We start from the raw sequence: 11375 nt of genomic DNA, 5'->3' as shown, positions 1-11375 counted from the left end.
CATACAGTAAATAATTAATACTAAACATGCTATACATAAACTTACATACCGAGTATTCTACATACCTTGCTTTCATTACGGACTTTCATCTCTATCTCTCTCACACTGCTTACACTGGTATTTTGTATGAGCATACAGTTTGAATGTCTGGCAAGTCTTCCTTATATACGTCGATACCTGTAACGTGGTTTCCTGCTGCCAATTGGTGTTTCTGAGTAACTAATTACTTGCATATCAGCTGTGCAGCTACTCCATTCACCAATTACGTGGCAACAGTGGGGTATAAATGACTTCTCCACTTGGGTGTTGCCCATTTGCCCTACCTTCGGGGAGACGGCCTGTATTGCGTTTTGTTATGTGTAATTCCAACTGCTATGCATAGAGATAAGTATACTTTGGATTCATGTCCCCCGTGGATTGTGTGTGACAGCTACAGTATGTGGTTCAACATGTGGGTGTACCTGTCATCCCAACGTCTGTTAACGGACTATTGCAAACAAAACTTGTAACATCGCCATTTGTTCCATTATACAATGGCTGCAATTTTGCATGGCGCCTTTAATTGTGTCCCTCACAAGGTATGTTGATGGTTCTGCAGTTGTAATTGACTGACTGGATGTTTGTGTTGTTACTACAGTCTGTATTGCTATAGTTTCTAGTGTGGGGGACGTCGGTGGGTGTACATAGCATATACAGGTTTGTGGGGCTTGCATTTCTACATATTCCATATATATGTGTGTGTGGTCTCTGTCCCTAATTAAAGAGCTATCAGTTAGTAGACTTATGTTACGGGATTGTACATTGGGCCATTGTTAATTGGTTTCTATATAGTATGCAGGTGAGGTTGATACTTCCATACCTCCGGAATTGCAGCGATATGTAAAGGGATATGTCTACATGACAGCTATCCCGTGTATTTCTGTCCCAGATATTTGCAGTCATTGCGGTTGTGTTGGTAACAGAACCTCTTTGCCATGGGTTGCCACCTTTTCATATGGCCATTGTTGGACACTTCCGGGACACACAGCGGTGTTCACAGGCCAACACATAGCCACGGTCAGTACACAGGATAGCACATACTTTTATCCTCAATACATACCTATTGTTGTGGGACTTTGGCTACTTATCATATTGCATGTAACATTCACATTTCTTACATACAGGCATAACTATTTAATGCAACTATTACATTATATATGGGACATATTAATGTCCTACGATCTCGGACATTTGCCCTTTGTAATGTTTTATGTCAGGACACACCTGCCCAGGGAGGGGCTGTCCCTCCTAATGTGGGACAGGTGCTGACCGTATGCCTATGGCTAGCTATACCCAAACCTACCGTAATGATCTACCTCCGAGTTGGCACTAGCAGACACTTGATGCGAACATACACACACATTACAGTCACACAGGGATGCACATGGCACCCTCAACACACACATACACAGACTACGGCACTCACAAACACAGTTGAACACAGTACCTACGTGGACCGCAACACAGGCAGCAGTAACTAATTATCCATTCATATCATAATACTATTACTTGCGGTTGTACTGTTCTCTTCTGGTCTTTCAGCCTCGTGGTTACCCATGTCGGTATGTTACACATTCCATAGTTGGCAGTATCCTAATTATTTGTACCTCCAAGGTGTTATGAATGTCGTTGACCTATTTATATATATTTGCAGATATCTCTGAATCCGTATATATCAACATATATCACTCTATCGCCCTTTCTATCTGTATTATATATATGTATATATGTGTACACACACACATATATATATATATATATATATATATATATATATATATATATATATATATATATATACATATATATATATATATATATATATATATATATATATATATATATATATATATATATATATATATATATATATATATATATATATATATATATCTGATGGGGAAAGTGACAGGCAAGCTACACCTTTCATTGTGTACTTGTTGGTGTATACTGTTTCCTGGACTCCACATGTTTGTGTCTGTACCTGTCACATTACACACCTGCCATAGGTTAGGGTTTCCAGCTGTCACACTCTGCGAGGGACAGTCCCTCTTTGGGCAGTTGTGTCCTGCAAAATATTTGTAAACATGGCAAATGTCCTGTGATTTTAGAACATACTTATCTCCTATAGTTTATGTAATAATCGCATTAAACAGTTATTCTGTATCTGAACCAACAAACAGAATAAGTAAGTAAACATTACAAGAATGAGCTTTTATCTAGGCAAAGCAGTGAAGTGCTGCTTTTCATACTGGCCGGGTGTATGTGTCGGCCTGCAGACATCTGACGTATGTCCCACATTAGTCATTTGAAGAGGTGGCAACCCTACCATAGGTACATCTTGCCTAGCAATAGTGTTAGGTAATTCTATACATGATTGCGTATTCTACACCTGGCAGTGGTCGTTTTACCCTTCAGAGCAGGCGCTATTAGTACAGGGGTAAATAATGCTGATTTCACCTGTTTTGGACATCATTGACCGTGATCTGTGTGATATTCAGAGTAGCTTATCCCTGTTTTGCGCATATCCATATAGTCTTATTTAAAACGTTGCTTACCAGCAGTGGGCAATGCATATTCCCGGTAATGTGTGCTAAACATATGATCTGATGACCTGCATCTGACATGCATTACTCGTGCCTTCGGGATTACGTTACAGCCCTTGCAGGACGTGGGACCGGGAACATGCACAACGGTCACTGCATTTAACATATGGCCATCTGGAATTTGTACACGTGTTATGTCGTTTTGTACGTGGAGTATACTACGGCTGTTACTCCATACTGCACTCACATGGGTAACTCAGTTAGTTTACATATTGATGGGTCCAGTTAATGGTATGTCCATGTGATGTTTACTGGATGTGCTCTGGCATTGGGTATGTATATCACAGTGAGCCACACATGATACTGTGTTACTCCTTCAAACGACCGTGGGTGGAGCATGCCGGGGTGACGAATACCTGTCATGGGTACACCCCATGCCTTGACACAACATCCATGATTATATTATGTGGAGCCCTTCATTAACGCAGCAGGGACACCAAGCTGAGTGTGTGCAGAACAGTGCTTACACACATGTGCTCCCACGATTGCCTCTGCTCCTCTACGCGACAGTTGGTTATTCGATGTTGTGGCGACAGCAGACACTGTTTGCCCCGTTTGGTGTATGGCCTCTGACAATCGGCCGCGTACCTACCGATGTACCTGGGAACCTATACACACAGCACCACCATATGCTGATAGGCGCATGTACTGTTCAGGTGTTGACATTCCGTGTTCCAATAGCTGTTGTGTGTACAATGTTTGAGGGTTGCCTGTGTAGGATTCACACAGTCGGCCACCTATACATTACAATTTTCAGGTGGTCGTGCTTGTGTGCCATCCATTTTACTGTGTGTGCAGGTGGAGAGATGTGTCAGTCTGTAGGGGCCTACCCTGTCAGCGTATGTGCTATACGTTCCCTCTTTGCCAAGGCATAGGCATATTGGGCACGCCTCCGTCTGCCTACTGGGGCTGGCACAGTGTGTTCATGGTCTGAATCCCTCTGTGCCTGTGATGGCCTTGGCAATTGCGGTGGGCTATGAGGGCCTTCATCATTTTGTCCCTGCTGCAGCTGTTTCCGCAGGATCATATTATGTAGCATGGCACATACTGTGATGATGTGGGCACACATGCCTGGAGAGTACTGCAAGGCTCCACCAGATGTGTCCAAGCACCAGAACCGTGATTTCAGCATCCCGAACACATGCTCTATCATGATTCTGGTTTGTGCGTGTGCCTCATTATGGCGTTCTTGCATGGGTGTGTGTGCATTTCTTGTTTTTTTTTCAATAATCCGTCTTTTATTGTTTTTCAATTACATAACTACACACTATAAATATATACAATATATACATGATTGCTTCCAAAAGTTACATAAACATTATATATTAATACAAATTATTAAAAAAGAAATACAACATGAAAAAGTCAACAGTCTGTATTATTGTTACGATGTATGTCAAATCTAAGATTGAATCAGTCTTATAAATATGTGTCCTGAGTAATAGTGGATAAGAACCCCTAGGCCAACACAATATTGAAGATTTGCTCCCATATTTTTATATTATTTATGCTTTTCTTATGGTCATTGATTAACAATTTATGCGCTAATATGTGTCTGATTGCTAATATTCTAAAATGTTCCCAAGATGTCTGAGTCGGGTTCAACCAGTTTGAAGCTATGTATAGTTTCATTAATAAACAAATATTCATGATTATGATCTTTTTTGATTTATCTAAGTTATCTGGAGGAATATGTAGGATCATAAATTCCCAAGAGAGTGTTGAATGCTGGTATCCCATTTTCTGTAATTGAAGTTTTAATGAATTCCAAAGTTTAAAAATGCATTTGCAACTCCAAAACATGTGAAACAAGTCAGCTGTCTGGTCTGTACAATATGGGCATTTAGGCGAGTACTTTGAGTCAAATTTATGAAGAATAAGACGGGTATAGTAGGCATTGTTAAATATCATCAATTGTGTGAATAGTAATTTCTGAAGGGACACAGACTTTAATGTTAGATTAAATGCTTCCAAGATCTTGCTGTCGTCAACTAATACTAATTTTTCTCTCCAATAATTCGATAAGACAATATGTTTATTATATTTCATCTCTTTTATCAGTTTATATGAAGTAGTTATATATTTTTATCTTGTATCAGAGCTTCCCACAGATTACGACATATATTTAATTCCTCTTCATTAAAATCAAAGTTATTAAAATAATTTATAGCCAGATCTTTAAGTTGTCTCATGATAATTAGATAGGAAATAGGAAGACTTTTCTCTTTTAAAATATCGTGAACTGATACCCCAAGAAAGGGGTAGAGATCCAATACAATTAAATCCTTTATTAGGGGGAATTTTTGTAAGTCTATCAACTTATTCCCAATTACTAAATTTGGGTTCTTGTGAAATGGTTGAAACACCATCATATATTTTAGTAGGTTTAATGAGGTAAAAAGATTTTGAATTGAAGTTACATAACTTATAATATGTTCCATTAAGTCATATTTACTGAGTGTTCCTCTATTCAGAAAGGGTAGAGCTTTACAGTTAATTCCCACTTTAGTTACATATCTGTAGGTTAAGACCAGCCATTTTGGCGCCCATTTCAGACTGCCTCTATCAAAGTGAATCACCCTTAAGATCCTGTTGGCATTAATTATCAAGTAATAAGTTTCAAAATCTGGTAAATCTAAACCTCCTCTAGTCTTTGGAGCGATCAGTTTCACATATGTTATCCTCGTTTTCCTAGGTTCCCAAAGAAATCTCCCTAGTCCTATATGAAGCTGTTTAAAAAATTTCCTCGTGATTCTAAGTTGTGTAGCTCTAAGTATATATAATATTCTGGGAAGAACATTCATTTTGATAATTGCAGTTCTTGCCATCATTGGTAGTTTCAGTTTACTCCATCTTTTCAAATCCAATTTTATCTGATCCCAAGTTGACTTAACATTGTTTATAAAAAAATCTTTATTATCAGTTGAAAATACAATACCCAGATATTTTGTTTTTTCTTCCATCAATACTTGTCCTATCAATGGTAGCAATGAAAAAGGTGTAGGAGTCTTTAATGGGAATATTTTGGATTTCTTAAAATTCAGTTTATAATTAGAGATTTTCTCAAAATCTTCTATTGCTTTTAATATTTTCTCGGTGTCTGACACTGGTGTGGTACAATATATATTTAAATCGTCTGCGAAAGCAGCCATATTTATTTTCATACCATATAGTGTTGGAGGATTGTAAAAAACATTTTGTTTAATGTGTAAAAATAATGGTTCCAAATAAAGATTAAACAAAATAGGAGATAATGGGCACCCTTGCCGGGTCCCATTTTTAATTTGTATTCTTTTAGAGCATTCTTGATTGATAAATATATTTGTATATGCGTTATTATATATTTTCCTTAATGTTAGAATGAAATCCGAAGGTATATTAAAGTATGATAGCATATCAAATAGGTATACCAAGTTAACTCTGTCAAATGCTTTCTGTGCGTCAATTATGAGTGCATAAATATTGAGATTTTTGTACTTGGCATATGAAATTAATGTGTGAAGCGTTAATGTATTATCAGTGGTCTGTCTCCCATCCATAAATCCCGCCTGTTCCTCTGATATTAATAAGTTTGTGACCTTTTTCAGTCTATTTGCCAGGATGGATGTCATAATTTTCATGTCTATGTTCAACAGTGAAATGGGTCTGTAATTATCTGGGTTTTTAGCGTCACTTTTTTCTTTCGGTATCAAAACAGTCTTAGAAGCATTAAAGTGAGGATCATTGATTTTATTTTGAATTATATAATTAAATGTCTGTGAAAGTATTTTACTCAGAATCTCATTAAAAGTTTTATAAAATTCAGAGGTCAATCCATCCGGGCCTGGGGCTTTATGTGGTCTCAGCTTTTTAATTATCTCTGCTACCTCCTCTGCTGAAATTGGTTTAATTAAATCCCTATGGGACTCATTATCAATATTCGGGAATATGATCTTCTGCAAGAAATCTTTCCTAACTTTATCTGGTAAAATTGTCTGCTGATCACCATATACCTGATTAAATATTTTTTCAAAAGTATTCATGATATCTGCCTTATTAGTATATGTTCTATTATTATAGTTTATTTCTGATATTAATAATGTTGATTTTGCTTGGTTAATAATGCATGCTAATGCTTTTGAGGGAGTCTGAATATGATTTGCGTATTTCACTAAATTTCTCTGTTCATAAAATGACAGTTTAGTAAAACAGTTCTTTTTGACACTTTAATTAGTCGATTTCTGTTTGTTTATTATAGTTCCTCATTAACTCCTGGTCTAGTGACTTAATTTTGGTTTCCAAGTCTAATAGTTCCTTATTTTGCATTTTTTTATAGTAAGTAGCTTTCTGAAGAAAAATCCCTCTTATTTGGGCTTTGGTTGTAGCCCATTCTATATCAACTGGATGTCTGTTTTTAAGAAAGTTATGAAGTAACTGTTCAAGTGTCTCTTTAACTTCTTTCAATATATCCTCTTTCCTTAGTAAATATGGATTTAAAGACCAATTGTATCCTTGAAGTCTCCTATTACTCATATTATTATTGTTTAGTGTTAGTGTGATCTTTGAGTGATCCGATAATTGTCTGGCTTGGGTAGAAACACATGGGTCAGCAGATATCAATACTTCCGAAATAAAAAAAAAAAATCAATTCTCGACCACATTTTATGGCAGCTTGAGTAAAAAGTAAAATTCTCTGCTTTCTTTTATGTGTGTGTATGTATAAATGGGTCGTATAGTTTAAAATCAGTTTTAAATTCCTTCAATGCTATCATTGCCTGTTTATTAAAAGCTTTAGATGAACCAAATTTGTCTAACTTGGGATCTTGATACGAATTCCAGTCACCTCCCATTAATATATAACAGTTATTATATTTTTGTAAAATGGAGTAAAGTGAAGTTATAAAATGGTGCTGATTAGTAGAGGGGGCATATATATTCATGAGTAATATAGGTTTATCATAGAACTTAGATATCAGAACCACTAAACACCACCTTCCCTCTTTATCTATTTTGACATCTAATATTTTTTCTTGGTATTGGTTTTTAATTATAATTGTCACTCCTGCACTGTTCGTTGTCCCTTCCGTCGCCACTATCTCCCTAATCCATTTCATATTCTTCAGTATATCCCACTGATCATTAGTCAAATGAGTTTCCTGCAATAAAATATAGTCTGCTTTTGATTGGAAAAACAAATGTAAAAATAGCTTCCTTTTTATCATGTTCTGGAGTCGTTTAACATTCCAAGATTCTATTATCCACATCTGTAGCTCTTCAAAAATGTAGTCCTATTCCTACTATTGAGAGACAACCTTAGATTACAGTGTATTAACATACCATAGATTATTTGGAAGCAAATCTGACATCCCATCCCTACCCAGTGCTTATCCACTATTCCTCTGGACCAGGATGTACATAGGTTTTTCACATCCTTTGAATATCTCTGTTTATCTAAATTCCCGGTAAGGTGTGCTAAACATATGATCTGATGACCTGCATCTGACATGCATTACTCGTGCCTTCGGGATTACGTTACAGCCCTTGCAGGACGTGGGACCGGGAACATGCACAACGGTCACTGCATTTAACATATGGCCATCTGGAATTTGTACACGTGTTATGTCGTTTTGTACGTGGAGTATACTACGGCTGTTACTCCATACTGCACTCACATGGGTAACTCAGTTAGTTTACATATTGATGGGTCCAGTTAATGGTATGTCCATGTGATGTTTACTGGATGTGCTCTGGCATTGGGTATGTATATCACAGTGAGCCACACATGATACTGTGTTACTCCTTCAAACGACCGTGGGTGGAGCATGCCGGGGTGACGAATACCTGTCATGGGTACACCCCATGCCTTGACACAACATCCATGATTATATTACGTGGAGCCCTTCATTAACGCAGCAGGGACACCGTGCTGAGTGTGTGCAGAACAGTGCTTACATACATGTGCTCCCACGATTGCCTCTGCTCCTCTACGCGACAGTTGGTTATTCGATGTTGTGGCGACAGCAGACACTGTTTGCCCCGTTTGGTGTATGGCCTCTGACAATCGGCTGCATCTACCGATGTACCTGGGAACCTATACACACAGCACCACCATATGCTGATAGGCGCATGTACTGTTCAGGTGTTGACATTCCGTGTTCCAATAGCTGTTGTGTGTACAATGTTTGAGGGTTGCCTGTGTAGGATTCACAGTCGGCCACCTATACATTACAATTTTCAGGTGGTCGTGCTTGTGTGCCATCCATTTTACTGTGTGTGCAGGTGGAGAGATGTGTCAGTCTGTAGGGGCCTACCCTGTCAGCGTATGTGCTATACGTTCCCTCTTTGCCAAGGCATAGGCATATTGGGCACGCCTCCGTCTGCCTACTGGGGCTGGCACAGTGTGTTCATGGTCTGAATCCCTCTGTGCCTGTGATGGCCTTGGCAATTGCGGTGGGCTATGAGGGCCTTCATCATTTTGTCCCTGCTGCAGCTGTTTCCGCAGGATCATATTATGTAGCATGGCACATACTGTGATGATGTGGGCACACATGCCTGGAGAGTACTGCAAGGCTCCACCAGATGTGTCCAAGCACCAGAACCGTGATTTCAGCATCCCGAACACATGCTCTATCATGATTCTGGTTTGTGCGTGTGCCTCATTATGGCGTTCTTGCATGGGTGTGTGTGCATTTCTTTTTTTTTTTTTTTTCAATAATCCGTCCTTTATTGTTTTTCAATTACATAACTACACACTATAAATATATACAATATATACATGATTGCTTCCAAAAGTTACATAAACATTATATATTAATACAAATTATTAAAAAAGAAATACAACATGAAAAAGTCAACAGTCTGTATTATTGTTACGATGTATGTCAAATCTAAGATTGAATCAGTCTTATAAATATGTGTCCTGAGTAATAGTGGATAAGAACCCTGAGGCCAACACAATATTGAAGATTTGCTCCCATATTTTTATATTATTTATGCTTTTCTTATGGTCATTGATTAACAATTTATGCTAATATGTGTCTGATTGCTAATATTCTAAAATGTTCCCAAGATGTCTGAGTCGGGTTCAACCAGTTTGAAGCTATGTATAGTTTCATTAATAAACAAATATTCATGATTATGATCTTTTTTGATTTATCTAAGTTATCTGGAGGAATATGTAGGATCATAAATTCCCAAGAGAGTGTTGAATGCTGGTATCCCATTTTCTGTAATTGAAGTTTTAATGAATTCCAAAGTTTAAAAATGCATTTGCAACTCCAAAACATGTGAAACAAGTCAGCTGTCTGGTCTGTACAATATGGACATTTAGGCGAGTACTTTGAGTCAAATTTATGAAGAATAAGACGGGTATAGTAGGCATTGTTAAATATCATCAATTGTGTGAATAGTAATTTCTGAAGGGACACAGACTTTAATGTTAGATTAAATGCTTCCAAGATCTTGCTGTCGTCAACTAATACTAATTTTTCTCTCCAATAATTCAATAAGACAATATGTTTATTATATTTCATCTCTTTTATCAGTTTATATGAAGTAGTTATATATTTTTTATCTTGTATCAGAGCTTCCCACAGATTACGACATATATTTAATTCCTCTTCATTAAAATCAAAGTTATTAAAATAATTTATAGCCAGATCTTTAAGTTGTCTCATGATAATTAGATAGGAAATAGGAAGACTTTTCTCTTTTAAAATATCGTGAACTGATACCCCAAGAAAGGGGTAGAGATCCAATACAATTAAATCCTTTATTAGGGGAATTTTGTAAGTCTATCAACTTATTCCCAATTACTAAATTTGGGTTCTTGTGAAATGGTTGAAACACCATCATATATTTTAGTAGGTTTAATGAGGTAAAAAGATTTTGAATTGAAGTTACATAACTTATAATATGTTCCATTAAGTCATATTTACTGAGTGTTCCTCTATTCAGAAAGGGTAGAGCTTTACAGTTAATTCCCACTTTAGTTACATATCTGTAGGTTAAGACCAGCCATTTTGGCGCCCATTTCAGACTGCCTCTATCAAAGTGAATCACCCTTAAGATCCTGTTGGCATTAATTATCAAGTAATAAGTTTCAAAATCTGGTAAATCTAAACCTCCTCTAGTCTTTGGAGCGATCAGTTTCACATATGTTATCCTCGTTTTCCTAGGTTCCCAAAGAAATCTCCCTAGTCTTATATGAAGCTGTTTAAAAAATTTTCTTGTGATTCTAAGTTGTGTTGCTCTAAGTATATATAATATTCTGGGAAGAACATTCATTTTGATAATTGCAGTTCTTGCCATCATTGGTAGTTTCAGTTTACTCCATCTTTTCAAATCCAATTTTATCTGATCCCAAGTTGACTTAACATTGTTTATAAAAAAATCTTTATTATCAGTTGAAAATACAATACCCAGATATTTTGTTTTTTCTTCCATCAATACTTGTCCTATCAATGGTAGCAATGAAAAAGGTGTAGGAGTCTTTAATGGGAATATTTTGGATTTCTTAAAATTCAGTTTATAATTAGAGATTTTCTCAAAATCTTCTATTGCTTTTAATATTTTCTCGGTGTCTGACACTGGTGTGGTACAATATATATTTAAATCGTCTCAAAGCAGCCATATTTATTTTCATACCATATAGTGTTGGAGGATTGTAAAAAACATTTTGTTTAATGTGTAAAAATAATGGTTCCAAATAAAGATTAAACAAAATAGGAGATAATGGGCACCCTTGCCGGG

This window comes from Protopterus annectens, chromosome 2.part1 (assembly GCF_019279795.1).
Source record: "Protopterus annectens isolate FY-2018-M chromosome 2.part1, PAN1.0, whole genome shotgun sequence".
Taxonomy (NCBI): domain Eukaryota; kingdom Metazoa; phylum Chordata; order Ceratodontiformes; family Protopteridae; genus Protopterus; species Protopterus annectens.
Note: the sequence above shows the minus strand (reverse complement) of the source record.